The 16,771-nt window shown below is 40.8% G+C and overlaps 1 protein-coding gene across 3 annotated transcripts in view; it reads right to left on the reverse strand.

Annotated features, from left to right (window-relative positions):
- The window catches only part of GRID2 (glutamate ionotropic receptor delta type subunit 2), a 1,629,781-nt gene that overhangs the window by 327,789 nt on the left and 1,285,221 nt on the right, over positions 1-16,771 (reverse strand). The window lies entirely within an intron of this gene.

Consider the following 16,771-nt stretch of genomic DNA (forward strand, 5'->3'; position numbering starts at 1 on the left):
ATGATGATAGTTATTACTTACTGAATACTACATCCATGTTGGGCAACGGACAGACATTACCCTCATAGCAATGCCTGAAGTTCAGAACTATTTCAAGCCATTGAAAAATGATTTACATGGAAGGAATTGGTCCCTCCCTCACGTGACACGGCTGGTGAGGAAGAAAAGGAAGATTTTAATGTAGTTATGTCCAGTCCCATAGTCAAACAGTTTAGCATATGCTTTTCACTGCAAGGTATTAGCTCATTTATTTTGCTATGTTTAGTTTACAAGGTTGTGTGTTTGCGTGTGAGGCCATTTTATTTGTATACAAATAGAATACATTTTATACTTCTGGAGAGCTGAGATGTTTTCAATTTACCTTTCCTCAGATGTAGACTCTAGGCTCTTCAGACAAGACTTTCAGTTACGGGTGGTGTCTACTTGTTCAGGCTTTTAATCTCTAGATTTTGGCCATTTTCTTTTGGGAAGAGTTTCTGATCTATCTATATATTTTTTAACTTGCAGAAACAATGATCATTCCATGGAAAATCCTTGAATATGTCCGTGTGTCCAGAAATGTAAGGACTCACATTCATAAACGTGTGCACTGGTATGCTGTTCACAATCACATGCTAGCACACTTCAAACACACTAGCTTATGGAATGGGCACAGGTACGATCAAATATTACACCACTTTTTGAGCAACCATAAATGTCCACAACATTCTACTCCCATGAGCCATGGGTGTCATCTCGCAGCTGCCTCTGACTCTATTCTGTCTCTCCATGGGCGTGCTAATGGTTTGTGAGGTGTTTCCCAGCATCACCAGCAGAGCAAGGGCCCGAGCAACCTTCTGTCAGGTTTCTAGGCCCGGCTCTGCGCAAAGACATTCTGCAAACAGTACATTAGGGGCTATGTGTTAGAGGAGTAGATGTGCCAACCTCCAGTGGTAACCTCTAGTAGGTACTAACTTCAATTTTACTGAATTTTGTGTTGCTGATGTTTATCATGTCCTCCATGCAAATCCCCATAATTCCTCTTGGCTCTACATATCCACTGTATGAAGCGATGCATTTAAAAAAGTATTTTGAAAAGAAAATGTTACTGGAATGTTGTAAATGATTGTGCTAATGCTAACATCTATGAAACAGAGTATAAATAACAAACTCTGATGGAAGTACACATGAATCAGTGAGGGCAAAAGCAGAGTAGCAGGGCCCTGGCTCCTGGGACACCCCGTAGTTATCCTGGTAAGATAGCAGCCAGTGCTTAGCACTCACGTGCTCCTGTTTCCAGTAGTAGAAGAAAAGCTATACTAGCACAGTAACATTTTAACATACTTCCCCACGTTTAATGAAAGATTCTCTAGAGTGTAACACAGGCGATAAAAATGAAATGTATTTATTGCATTAGAATTTAAATGCCAAAGCACTTTGTCTGTGGCAGAGTAGACATTAGGAACACTAGGGAACCATGGTGTCGGAGTGAGGTCTGATACCCGCTGTCTCTGCCAGTAGAAAGGGGTATCCAATATCACACCAACCTAAAGTCAGTTGGCACAAGGCAGAGTTCAGAGGTCTCCACCCTCCATATTTCATTATTCTATTCTGACAGAAATCCTTCCTTCCTACAAAGGTACTGTGCTGGATTCAATCATTTGTTACAATGGCCTCATAGACCTCAGCGGCGGTCACAGTTATGAAGGGTTAGTAAGAAGCTAGGCAGCCCTGTGGCACAGTGGGTTGTGCTGATAATAGCAGTTCAGCATTTTGAAACCACCCCCCTTGAAGCAGGAGAAAATGAAGCTTTCGACTCAGAAACTCACAGGGCAGTTCTACTCTGCCAAGCCCGACTGTTATGAGTCGTTTGATGAGAGTGAGTGTGAGGGAAGCTTAAAGATTACTAAATGGTAAGGATGCTTCATTGTTGCTAGCCATGTGCTTCTTTGAGTGTTGCTTCTCGGAGCCAGGAAAGGTGCCTACCATTCTGCCTCATACTTTCAGTGAGCTTCTCTGCTCGCTCTCACGGTCTCAGTGCTCTTTGACTCTGTCTCACGGTCTTAGTGCCAGGACTCTGCTGCCTCCATCACTGCAGTCAAGGACCTCACACACTCAACTAGTGCTCTTCTTTCTTGATGGCCGTGGGATTTCTGTTGCTGCTATTGAGATGGGTTTCTTATGCTCAGAGAAGCGGCAAGACTGACCCGGCTCCTCTCTGAGTATGTCACCCACCCTACTTGCATGAGTCTCTTTGGTGAGTGGTACAAGACAATATTAGAACAGCTATTCCAAAGAACTTCATGTCACCACAGACTTCACTCCATTTTGAGTCTTGACATCAGTTTAGCTCTTAGTTATGAACTTTATGACTATTTGTGAGCAATGTGGCAAATTTGTCCTCAGACAGAGTATGTTTGATGGTAGATTACAACTTCCGGGCCAGCTCAAGGGCAAGGAAGTGGGGTAAACTTGTACTCAGTGTTGCACAGAGAATCAGGGAACATGCCGGAGTGTATCTTTCCTGATTTTCTGAAAACTGTCACCATGTTAGCTAGACAGCTGCTGTTCTGACAGGCATGATTCCCAGACATATGCTCATGAGCCATACCTAGGTAAAGATTTGATCTGTCACCAGTCATGATTCTATAATTAGCCCCATGAGTGGGAAAGTTTGAGGCAAAGAGGAAGGAACAATAGAAGTTAGATAATAGGGCTTAGTGATAGAAGCAAAGCTTTATTTAAACTCGCCGTCATAGAGTCAATTCCAACTCATAGTCACTATGTAGGACAGAATAGAATTCCCTTGTGGTTTTCTGAGACTGTAAATCTTTATGGGAGCAGAAAGCCTTGCCTTAATTCCAAAGAGTGGCAGGAGCTTTTGAACTGGTGACCTTAGAGTTAGCCACCCCACACGTAATCCACTACACCACCAGTGGTCAGTTGGAGATCACTTAATTAATATTTGAATAACCAAGGACTTCTTTATCACACCTATCTTGAACAATGTAAATGGTGACTATACAGATGGACCTCAATGGATAGAATGCATAGGAACCAAATTGACAGCATCCTTATCAAAGTACAATGGAGAAGCTCAACATCATCAGTCAAAACAAGGTCAGTGGCTGACAATAGAACAGATAGATCATCAGTTACTCATATGCAAGTTCAGGTTTGTGGGGAACAGAAAGATATATCCCAAGTTGTCTCCCCCAAATGTATCCCAAATTTAGCTGCTTGGTACGCATGGAAAATGACTATACAGTTGGAGGTCAACAGAAGTAGGTCACGGGTTCTTCTTCCTAAGGGTTGTCAGCCATCTAGAGCAAGCAGTCACCACTGTTTATCCCACAGCAAGTAGGACCCACTCCCTTCGGATAAGGATAGTAGTTGACTGTTTCCTTGTAGGAGACCCCAGAGAGGTCAAGTCCACCCAAGGGTGACCCAGATTAGGCTGCCATCATGAATCTAGGGTCCAACTATCTTGTCACATGTATACTTCTAGTCCTTCCCCTTCCTATGGGCACACCCCTAGCCCATCCCCTTCCTGTCATGCTCATGCCTATCATACATCCCCTTCCTATGATGTGTATGCCTATTGTACTGCGCCTTCCTGTGATGTGTGTTTACCTGTAACCACACCCCCTCCTAAGTAGTTATAACCCTTGGTTAGCAATACAGTTGGGCTCCCCTGCTCTCGCTCCTAGGCTTTCCCCACAAGGACCACCAAGCGGGGTTGAGGTGAGCACGCTACCATGAATTGTGTCTGACTCCATGACTTCAATCTCTCCTCTATCTCTCACGCTCTCTATGACTTCACTGTGATCTTTACTTATGTACGCTGTACAATTGCACCTCTCAGACCAGTGCTGATTTGTTGGGGACATTCTTTCCACCAACGCAGGTTGAAGCTTGAAGAAAATGCAAACCAATCCACTAGAGCCAAAATACAGCCTTGGTTATATCTCACCTGAATCCAGACACAACGAACATTATTGGCTAGACACCTTGAACACTATTGACTGGCGAACAGATACATTGTGGGAGGACATCAAGAATACATGAAGAAAGCAAAAGGTTAAAAGGAAGCAAAGAAAAGGCCAAAGTGGATGTCTGAAGAGACTTTGAAACTTGTTCTTGAATGTAGAGTAATCAAAGCAAGTGGAAAGGATGATTAAGTACAAGAGCTGACCATAAAATTTCAAAAGGCAGCCCAAGAAGACCCAGTAAAACATTAGAACAAAATGTGCAGAAGCCTGGAGTTAGAAAATCAAAAGAGAAGACCACGCCTAGCTTATCTCAAGATGAAAGAACTAAAGAGATGAATCAAGTCTTGAGCTGCAATAGTGAAGTTTTCTAAGGGAAAATATTAAATGACGCAAGAAGCATCAAAAGAAGATAGAAAGAATATCAAGAGTCACTGTACGAAATGGAATTGGTTAATATTCAAACATTCAAAAAATAACATGCATGTGATAAATATATATGTAACATTTCAAGAAGTCAAAGCTGCACTGATGGTCTTAGGGATGAATGACACTGGAAATTCATAGAATATCAAATAAAATATTTCAAAGTCTGATTCATCTCTTGAAGCATTCAGTAAGTTTTGCCAACAATTTTGGAAGACAACTCCCTCCCCAGTTGACTAGAGGAGTCCCTGTATTTGTGCCTATTCCAACTAAAGCGGCAGACATTACTAAATAATATTATTTAAATAACATAAGAGTAAAATTTCGTTGAGGTTAATTAATAAATGCTCACTGAAGTGCCTCAGTAAGGAGCTTCCATAAATTCAGATTGAATTCAGAAAAGAATGTGACATGAAAAATATCCCTGCTGACCACAGATGGATCCCGAGTGAAAAGAGAATATCATAGAGATGTTTACTTGTGTTTTATTAATTACGCCAAGTCAATTCACTGTGTGGCATGTAACAAACTATGGATTACATGGCCAAGAACGGGGATCCCAGTGCATGAACTGTGGTCATGTGGAATCTGGACATAGATCTAGGCAGTTGTTGGAACAAGCGGTTCTATATGGTTTAAAATCAAGAAAGGTCTAGGTCAGTGTCCTATTTTTAAACCACATTTATTCCATGTATAGCCCGAGCAAATAGTCCAAGAATCTGGACCACATGGGGACCAATTTGGCATCAGCCTGGGGGACGAGTCATTAACAATTCCTTTATGCAGACAGCACAACCCTGCTTGCTGAAAGCCAAGAGACTTGGAGCAATTCCTGATGAAGATCACAGACTACAGCCTGCACTTTCTCTCTCCTTCCCCTTCCCGCTCCACACCCCTTCCTCCCCTACTCTCACTGTCATCAAGTGAATGCTGACTCCTAACAACCTTATAGGACAGGGTAGAACTACTGCTGTCAGAATAAGTATATTGTCTGGCGTGCTTTAGATTGTTTCATTTCTTCTGTAGCCTGAGTAAACACTGCCAATTGTTAAAAATACATAAATATTTGCCATGGTAAATACATTTCTATATTCTGTATTTACTGGTGAGTCTAGGATTGTTTTCCAACTTAAAACAATGACCGGGCTCATCAAAATTATATCCACTGAGAATGTGACCTTCGGATAACATTTCTTGAAGTAACCTTTGGAGAATAACCCATTAGATTTCCTTATGGGGCCCATACTAGGCCATAACAATTCTCCTATCGTGTTCTAAAATCTTATCATCATCAAAATAACAAGTGAACCCTTATAATAGGCATTCTCTTTCTGTGCTGCATTTTAAATGGCTTTGCTATTTTTTCTAATAAGCTATTTGTGTTCATTTTGGCGAAAATTGGACACAATGAATAAGGAATACCACAGAAGAACTGATGCATTTGAATTATGGTGTCTGAAAAAAATATTGAAAGCACTGTGTACGACCAGAACAAACAGATCTGTCCTGAAAGTAATACTGCTTGAGTACTCCTTGGAAGCAAGGATGATGAGATTCTTCTAATGTTCTTTTCTCATGCTATCAGGAGAGACCACTCCCTGGTAAAACACATAATTTTTGGAAAAATATTCAATGTAAAAAGGAAGGCCATGACTGAGGTGGAGCAACACAGTGGCTGCAACAATGGGTTCAAACATAACAACCGTGTGCTGCTGAGATCTGGGCAGTATTTTGCTATGTTTTACATGAATCAAAACGGACTCAGTGGTACCTGACAGTAACAGCATGTTAACATGTCAACACCAGTAACTGGTCAATTTAAATATTACTCTAATACAGTAGTATGTGATAAACTTGCCCATTTGTCTTTCTATGGAAAATGTTGGGGTTTTTAATATCATCGTACATAGCTTCATCCAAAATATCAGTTTCACAACCTGATGTCATAATTCGAATAGTTAGCTGGTTAAACAGCTTTGTATTCCTGTGCAGAGTTCTTAAAATCAGGACTTTTTATTCAACACATTATATTCAACACACTTCAAGCTTGAAAGAGCAGTACATTTTGTAACTTAGAGCAAAGGTATGTTCCTTCTAGCTTCATTTCTGATACCAAGTTAAGCTTATAAATTTGTCTTGGGATATAGCTTGCAGTAAAATTACAGCTTTTCTGAATTTTCATCATCCCATTAAAGAACACCAAGATAGCAGCAAAGGTGACAAAGATAAAATGACTGAAGCAAAAGGAACACAAATAGCTTATTACAAAAAAAAATAGCAAAGCCATTTAAATGCAACACAGAAAGAGAATGCCTATTATAAGAGTTCACTTGTTATTTTGATGATGATAAGATTTTAGAACACGATAGGAGAATTGTTATGGCCTAGTATGAGCCCCGTAAGGAAATCTAGTGGGTTATTCTTCAAGAGTAACTTCAAGAAATGTTATCTGAAGGTCACATTCTCAGTGGATATAATTTTGATGAGCCCGGTCATTGTTTTAAGTTGGAAAACAGTCCTAGACTCACCAGTAAATACAGAATATAGAAATGTATTTACCATGGCAAATATTTATGTCTTTTTAACAACTGGCAGTGTTTATTCAGGCTACAGAAGAAATGAAACAATCTAAAGCACGCCAGACAATATACTTATTCTGACGTAGTCCATGTCTATACCCAACCACGTGAAATCCCTGTCTACTGACACAAAAATATAGTGCATGCTTACTTCATGAATATATTTACCCTGAGACCTCTCCCCCATTCTCATACCTCCATGAACTCAGCTAGAATTTATTAAAAAACAATGTCTATTGTATATGACGATTGGTGCTAGAAATCACATGTCTTGCCACTCTAATCAATTTTATTTTTTCAACATCTTACTGAGATTCAGCATTATTCCTCACACCAGTTTCCTATAAGACCAGCCTGTACCCATGGGACACTGAACAATGTTGATGGCTGCTGATACAAAGTAATGCTTAGCTAGGTGCATACATATTACATATGTTGAGAATGTGATTGATTTGGGGTACTTATACAAAATTACTTTTTAGGAATCTAAGTCTTTTGAGAGCTAAAGGTTTTTGTCAACATTGTGGGCCATGAGTATCAATGGTTTGCCAGTTAAGATATAAAAAAAACCCATGACAAGATATAATGCAAAATAATCACTTCTAGGATGAGTTCTACTATGGGCAGCCAATCAATTGAAAGGAAGTTTTGTGGAAAAGCTTAATGGCTTTTTGCTGGGTATGGATTTTATATCAAGCTCTTCATCTACCTCCTTTTCTTTGGGCTTGAGCCAGAGACCCACCATATTGCATAAGGACGTAGGAGCTGTCAGCAGCCTGTCATCTTACTACCAACTTTAGGTTCCTTCGCCTCTGCACCTAGACACCTGCCACAGACCTGCTGATGTTGGATCCATCAGCCCCTACAGTGACATGTGCGAGGAAAGGCCTACAGCTTGATAGGTGACTTACTTATTTTTAACTTACGTGCATCTACATCTGTGTGAGCCATTTCCTTAATATAAACCTTTCTCTGTTTATACGTCCATACGATTCACTGGTTTTGCTTCTCTAGGAGAAACTCAGGCTTATACAAGCTGTTATATATTCACTGATTGCATTTGCATTTGAAAGCTGGACAATTAATAAGTAAGGCTGATGAACTGAATTTTGGGTAAAGCATGGACTTCCAGAAAAGTAAACAAAACTCTCTTGGAAAAAGTAGAGTCAGAACACCCTTCAGAAGCAATCCTGATGAGATTTCATCTTATGTTCTTTGTTATCAGGTGTGATAAGAACCATGATAAGAATTTGATGGTTGATAAAATCGAGGGTCCGTAAAATGCAGGAAGACCCGCAGTAATACAAATTGACACAGTGACTGCACCAGTGGGTTCAACTATAGCAACAATTGTGAGGAGAGCACAACACCTGGCAAGTTTTCCATAGACTGGCTGCGAGTAGACAGTAACTCAACGGCACCTAACAACAATAACACCAGGCTAATTTCAAACTTTTTTCAAGAGAAGAATAAGCATTTAAAATCCTTTCAATGACTTAATATTAATTTTGACATATATGTGATAGTCTTATAGTAGATATAAATTATCTGACAGCAATAGCTGATCAGTGGGTAGGTTCCATTTTAAAATAAGACAGATTAGTTAATGGGTTGTGTAATGCTAGGTACACTGTAAACCTTAGTTTCTTCTTTAATAAAATGGATATAATAACATAATATATTTTCAAAGATTTATAATTAGAGGCCCTGTAACATCAGCATATGATCAATGTATCTATTGTTTTTACATAGATTATTTAACATTGATTTTACTTACTAAAATACCCTCTTTAACACTTTAATGATTTTTTTTCTTATCAGGGGCACAAAGATTCTTTTAAAATATTATGCAGGCAATTAAAACAACAATGAGGTACCATCTGACACCCTCAAAGCTAGCCCAATTCAAAAAATCAGAAAGCAACAAGTGTTGGAGGGGCTGTGATGAGACAGGAACTCTCATCCACTGCTGGTGGGCCGGTAAGTATGTACAGCCACTATGGAAATCAATCTGGTGATACCTAAAACAGATGGAAATAGAGTTACCATATGACCCAGCAATGCCCCTACTGGGCATATACTCAGAAGAGGCAAGAAACAAACCAAGGTCAGACATCCATGCTCCAATGTTCATTGTGGCACAGTTTACAATTGCAAGGAGCTGGAAGCAACCCAAAATTCCATCAACTGATGATTGGATTAAAAAATTGTGGTATAAACATACAATGGAGTACTACGCATCACTACAAAGCAGTGATGAACGTATGAAGCACATAGTGGCATGGGAAGAACTGGAGGAAATCATGCTAAGTGAAGTAAGTCAGGCACAAAAGGACAAGTACAACATGAGCCCGCTGAAGTAAGTATTTAAAAAAATGCGAAAGGGGCATAGGGAAAAAGCTACTGTATACAAACATTTTTGGGGTGAGGACTGTGTAGTATGGCAGAGACCAGGTCAAATCCAGGGATACACATGGTAGACAACAGGGGAGGAGGTAGGGAAAGAAAAATAAAAGGATGAATATAAGGAAGAAAAGGGGAGTGGGGGCATGGGGCACTAACCCACCCAAGGGAAGGGTATTGTTTATATCTCCACAGGGAAAGAGGGACCAGACTTCAACCCAGTGCCACAAGGTGTGCATGCAACATTCCAGCATTGAGTAGGGAACCAGTGGAGAGGTCTGGGAGGCTGACCCCAGTACCCAAAATTAAGTGGATTCCTGCCCCTCCCCTGAAAAAAATTTGTTCCAAAGGACGACGTTGATTCTGCAGCTCCAGGAGAGGGACATATCAGATCAGAGCACACTGGAGTAGATGAAGGGGGAGGAGGAGAGAGTGGAGCACAGCCTGGCCCACCAGGCTGTGAGGAAGATGTTCCTGAGTAGAGCAGCCAGTCTACAGAGAATACAACATGGCTGGCCCCACCATGAGACATGATGCCCCTCAGTGACCAAAGGCACTACAGGGGACAGCACCGGAGACACAGTGTGTGAATTGCACCTGACCTGATCCCACCACTCCGAGGCAAAGCTCTGGGGGAGTGCAGCGGAACAGCAAGGGAATGGAGAAGCAAGGTCCCCAGGGAATGCTGAAAGTGGACTTTGGGGCCAGGGCGGGGTGCCCCAACAGACTGCACTGGAAAACACTCCTAGAGGCCAACAAATGATCCTTGAACTAACTACAAGCTTTTCTTTCTTGATGTATCTTGTTTTGTTCTTTGTCAGTGGTTTTTTGTTGTTGTTTTGTTGTATACTCTTGCTTTGTTTTCCTCTGTCTTGTTATTGTGCATGTTATAATCTCCACAGGTCTGTCTAAATAAGAAAGGCTGGATGAACTATCTGGAGGAAAAACAACGGGACCGACAGTGCCGGGGGGACTTGGGATAGGGGGAGGTAGGGGAAAGGAAGTGGTGTTAACTAACCCAGGGACAAGGGAGCAACATGGGATCCAAATTGGTGGTGAGGTGGGAGTGGCAGGTCTGGTAGGGAATGATCAAGGGTAAGGTTATGTAAAGAAGAGGTATAACTGTGACCCAGGTGGGGACGGAGCATGATAGTGGGGCAGGAGGAAAGTCAAGGGAAATAGAGGAAAGAGCTAGGAGGCAAGCAGCATTTATAGAGGTCTAGACAAAGATATGTACATGCAAAAATATATATATGAGGATGGGGAAATAGATCTATGTGCCTATATTTATAGATTTAGTATTAAGGTGACGGAAGGACCTTGGGCCTCTACTCAAGCATTCCCTCAATGCATGAATACTTTCCTCTATTAAATTGGCATTCTATGATGCTCGCCCTCTCAACACAAATGCTAAAGCCAAAGCGGGTGAACAAGTAAATGTGGTGAAGAAAGCTGATACTGCCCAGCTATCAAAAGAGACAGCGTCTGGGGTCTTAAAGGCGTGAAGATAAACAAGTGGCCATCAAGCTCAGAAGCAACAAAGCCCACATGGGAGAAGCCCACCAGCCTGTGTGATCACATGGTCCCGAAGGGATCAGTTATCTGGCATCAAAGAACAAAAAATCATATAATTGGCTGCACACCTCCATGATACGATCGCTGAGGACAAATGGGTGCATAAGCAAATGTGGCGAAGAAAGCTGATGGTGCCCGGCTATCAAAAGAGATAGTGTCTGGGGTCTTAAAGGCTTGAAGGTGAACAAGTGGCCATCTAGCTCAGAAGCAACAAAGCCCACATGGGAGAAGCACACCAGCCTGTGCGATCACGAGGTGTCGAAGGGATCAGGTATAAGGCACCATCAAAAAAAAAAATCTTACCATAGTGAATGAAGGGAGAAGTGCAGAGTGGAGAACCAAAGCTCATTTGTCGGCCACTGGAGATCCCCTCACAGAGGGGTCTAGAGGAGGAGATGAGTCAGTCAGGGTGCAATGCAGCACCGATGAAGAATACAGCTTTCCTCCAGTTCCTAAATGCTTCCTCCCCCCCCCCCTCACCCCCCACTACCATGATCCGAATTCTACCTTGCCAGCCTGGAGAGAGCAGAGGATGTACACTGGTGCAAATTGGAGCTGGAGGCACAGGGATTCCAGGGTGGATGATACCTTCAGAACCAGGGGTGTGAGGGGCGATACTGGGAGGGTAGAGGGTGAGTAGGTTGGAAAGGGGGAACCGATTACAAGGATCTACATGTGACCTCCTCCTTGGGGGACAGACAACAGAAAAGGGGGTGAAGGGAGATGACAGACAGAGCAAGATATGGCAAATAATAATTTATAAATTATCAAGGGCTCATAAGGGAGGGGAGAGCGGGGAGGGAGGGGAAAAAAGAGGACTTGATGCAAAGGGCTTAAGTGGAGAGAAAATGCTTTGAAAATGATTAGGGCAAAGAATGTACAGATGTGCTTTATACAATTGATGTATGTATATGTATGGATTGTGATAAGAGTTGTATGAGTCCCTAATAAAATGTTAAAAAATTAAAAATAAATAAATAAAATATTATGCAGTCAATTCATGCATTGGAGTTGCAATATATAATTTCTCTTTCACGTAAGACATAATATAAATCAGTAATACTTCATAGCAAAGTCTCTGGTACATGTATACAAGGTTGTAATAAAGAAATAATATAAGAATACAATAAATTTAGTGAATGGCTATTAAAATTTGCACTTATGTAATTATATATCAACTAGTTAAAAAATTACCTATTGCCTAACTGCAATGTAGCTTTTACTCATTGTGTTAGTCTGGGTACTTTAGAGAAACAAATCTACAGAAACTCATGTATAAGAGAGAGTTTTATACAAAGGCTAAGTGTGAATCAAGGAAACATCCCAACCCAGTGCTGCCCAAGCCCACAAGTCCAACATTACCCCATATGTCCAAGACCAATACACAAAGTCTTCTTCTATCTCACAAAACAGACGCAATGATGCAGACTGCAGGAGAAAAGCTGAGTCAGTGAACGTGTAAACATCTCAGTGCTGGCAGGGGTCTCCACACCAGAACCCAGGGCTGCATCGGGGTAGGTCCATGTGGCATCTCCTTGGGGATGTCTTGCAGGAAGTCAGCCTACCAAGCTAAAGAGGGAACTGCTAAGGCAGCTGCACCCTGGTGCAACCGTCACAAAGCAAGAGAACCAAAACTTGAAAGGCGAGGCTCACCGAGCCATTTATTCTAACTCTGTCCTTCAATCAACCCCACATGTGTTTATCGGCCAGGTTGGCACAATAAACTAACTCATTCATAATTTCCTAACGTCTTTTAGCAAAAAAGTAAGTGTTACGAATGTAAAACTTCCCAGTAACACTCATAAATTTCACTGTCCTCTCTTCACCCCAAGAATACATGTTAAGTCTTATAGACTAAATGGAACAGACTGGAAAACCTAGAAATAAATCCATCCATCTACAGACAACTTATTTTGACATAGGGCAAAAATACATTAAATATAGAAAGAGAGAGTCTATTCAACAAATGGTGCTGCCCAAATTATATTTCATTTTGCAGAGGAGTGAAACAGGACCTATACCTCTCTCTCTATATAAAAATGAAATAAAAATCAATTCAAGGTCTAAGTGTAAACCTTAGAATTATAAGGGTCATCAATGGAATAACAGGACCAAAATTAAGGGCCCCAGTACGTTATATAAACACACTATCAATTATAATGAAACACACACACAACAGAAAGCAAAATAGATCATTGGGTCTTCTTAAAAACCAGAGAATTGTGTACATCAAAAGATGCTATTAAAAAATTAAAAGAGAACCCACAGATTGGGGAGAAAACTGACTATCATATATTGGATAAAGGACTAATTTCTAAAATTATATAAAATGTTGTAGCAAGAAGAAGATAAATAATTCAATTTTAAAACTGGTGGAAGACATGAACAGACAGTTCATGAGAAGACATCTAGGTGCCCAAACAAGCAGATGAAGAAACATTTGCAATCACTAACTGCTGGAGCTCTGCCAGTCAAAACCATGATGAGGTGTTCCCCTACACTGGCATAGATAGCCAAGTTAAAAAGCAAGCAAGCAGACACAAACAAAAGCACCTCGGAACACACCCACTGCTGCGGAGAGGGGGAGAACTTGAGACCCTCGTTCACATTGGGCGGGACTGCAAAAGGACACCAGCCCTGTGGAAAGCAGTGAGTCACCTTCTCAAAACACTAGGAATAGAAGTCCGTCTGACCCAGCAACCCCTCCGCTTGGGAGAGACCCAGTGCGGGAGTCAAATAATTTCACAACTGACTCACCGCCTTAAGGAGAGATTTAGTTATAGCAAAAAGATAGTTTATTATTTCATACAGTTAATACCTAAATAAGAAAATAACAGAGACAAAGAACTAGATTATATGAAAAGAAAAAAGGCTTAAAATATTAATGAAAATATTAAATAACACCTGCCCCAAATAATAACACTGTTGTTTTAAAATATTTCCATATTGTTTTGGGGTCAACATCTTCACCTGCAACATTCTTCGCTTTTATCTGAGCTCCATCGGCTATGTGGTTTGCCCTTACCTATCTTTTCCTTGTAGAAGTATCCACATCCCAGTCCTTTAGGGCTAGGCCCGTTAGACAACTGTCATTGTGTTTGATCTATTAAAAAAAGGCAACTTCTCCTCGCTGAGCATGTTATGTTCATCTTTTTAAAACCCTTTTCCATTGCTGCTGAACTTAACAGCAATACATCTGACAATATTTCTATCTCTTTGAACCCTTTCACGTGTTGTTGCATAATTCATTCATAATATCTCGTGGAATTTGGGGTGTAACACAAAGCTGAAATGAACGACAACATGTCACTCTCTAGATGTTTGGTGCTTTCTCTCTCTCTCGCTCTTTGTTTTTTCTCTTTATATTTTATGTTTGTTTACTGAAGTAACATATGCAAGGACATAAAAATATATTTCATCAAAAGTATCACAAGTTTTATGAAATGAATAAATACATATTACAACATAGTTTTGTCTCAATTATTACACTTATGGACGGAATGAACATTCCTATGGGTGCTTAAGATATAGTGTTGCATGGATAAATGTTAAAAATGAGGAAAGAATGTGAATTTGTGATTTCCACACTGGGCAGCTACCCAACTTAGAGAGAACGTTGATTAAACAAGTAGTTCACCAACGCATCAAAAAATTAGGAATCTGTTCTTCCAAACTGATGGGAACCGCCTGAATCCCACCACTTACATTCCCTGAAGAAAAAAGATGCTGAAATAAGAGCTAGGAGAACTCCCCCCACCTATCATTGAGGGACTGGAGGAAAGCGGTCACTAAACAGAGTGCTTAGGAGAGAGGAGTAGAGAAGATCACCGGCAGAAATCTGATGTCAGTAGATGCCACCCCCACCCTGTCCCCTATGATGCAGGCTGGACTGGATCCGGTTTCCAAAATTTTCTGTATTTTTGCTATGCATTGTCTTGTTTAGTTTTTGTATGTTTGTACTGGGGTGTATCTCATAGGTGTTATGTCATTGGAGGACACGCTCTTGAAATTGTGTGATATGTTTTTCGATATTTGAAATTCAAGATTGATGACCCTATGGGGACAGCAAGTATCATAAGGGTTTCAAGGGGAGGAGGAGGCAATAATACTGGTAGTGGGATAAAAGAGAGACCAGGTCAAGGAGTCCATGTAGAATAAGAATGTTTGGAACTGGATTGTGGTAGCAATTGTATAATTCTGCTTAATGTGATTGAACTATGGAAGGTTATGATATATGTATTAAATCCCAACTAATAGTATATAAATATTTAAAAGCAGAGAATACCCAAACAAACAAACAAATAAATAATGCGTGTTAAAGTTGAAGAGAAAAAGAAATCAGGAGCAAAGCATGAGCAGCTAAATGTATACCAGGCTTCTTGCTTGCTATTCACAATCACAATAAGCTGAACACCTACATGCCCATCGGTAGAAGAATGGGGAGGCTTTAGTACATAAAACCAAGCGAGTATTATGCATCATTAAAGAATAAAACCATGAAACAGCCTATGCCATGGATGGATTTGGAGGGCCTTTTATATCGAGAAAGAAGACATTAGGTCACCACGGGACGAGTATTGTCTGAGACTATTTTTATCAAGGAAAGAAATCAAGACAAATATTTTCATTCCATAAGAAACAGATGGAGAGTTAACAGGGATGGAATGGGTGACAGGGAAAAGAGAAAGCACGAGGTGAGATGGTGCCGGCTTAACTTGGGTAAAGGGGGAGATAGGATCAGACCTGAGAGAGAAGGCAAAGGAACAAGAAAAAGGTGGGGGCAGACAGGCCACTGGGCGGTTAGACAAGCTATTTAGATTGTTGAATACAAAACTGATCATCTGATATGTAAATCCCCACCTACTTTATAATAATAAGTTTCTAAAAAGAAAGCTCAAATCAGAGGAAGAGCTGCTATCTCAAAGTAGAAACTACCATTTAAAAAGGAAAAAACAAAACAAAACCCAAAACCATGTCATTCATGAGTGGAATATTCCCAGACATCATAAAAACGAGATGCTCGCACTGTCGCTGAGGGAGTGTCGGTTTGATTCCATTTTTATGGAATGGAACAAGTCAACTAAAGTTATCACACCAGAAGGGATCATTTCCTGCAGAGGGAGAAACATGGAACCTGGCTGGTGCAGCAGTACCAGAGCTTTAGGCAAAGGGGCTGAGAGTGGTACACAGATGAACGAGAAGGGGTACATTAAAAAATACCTCCACCCCCCAAACGAAGGGTAACAGGAATGTGGAGAACTTGGACTTCGTACATATTGCTGCTGGGAATGTCACACGATTCCAGTCCTAGGGAAAGCAGTTGGGCACTTGCTAAGGAAGTGAACTCTAAGAATGCCAGAAGTGACAGCCCCAGGTTTATGCAAAATGGATTAAAGTGGCAATGCAAACAGACACAGGCACACGACACAGTGTTCATGGAGGAGCAGAGGTCAGAAACAGCTAACAGCTGGACATAACAATTGAACAGGAAAACAGATTGTGGTATGTACGCACAGTGTAAACTCATTCTGTGCTATCAAGCACACTGAAGTTCCACGACATTCTTCTGCATGTGCAAACCTTGAAAAGAGCAGGCTGAGCTAAACAAACCAGACGCAAAAGTTACCGAATGCACTGTGTCACTTACATGAACGGTAGGAGAGGTTAGTCCATTAAGAAAGGGGACCATGTTTGCAAACGCGGTTAGTTACTAAGTGTCGAGGGGGAGGGAGATAGGAGGGAATCATCATAGTATTCACTTAAAATTGGTAAATTTCATTTTTATTCATACTTCTATTATTAAAAAATTGGTGGCAATGA

This window comes from Tenrec ecaudatus, chromosome 3 (genome assembly GCF_050624435.1).
Source record: "Tenrec ecaudatus isolate mTenEca1 chromosome 3, mTenEca1.hap1, whole genome shotgun sequence".
NCBI classification, from domain to species: Eukaryota; Metazoa; Chordata; class Mammalia; order Afrosoricida; family Tenrecidae; genus Tenrec; species Tenrec ecaudatus.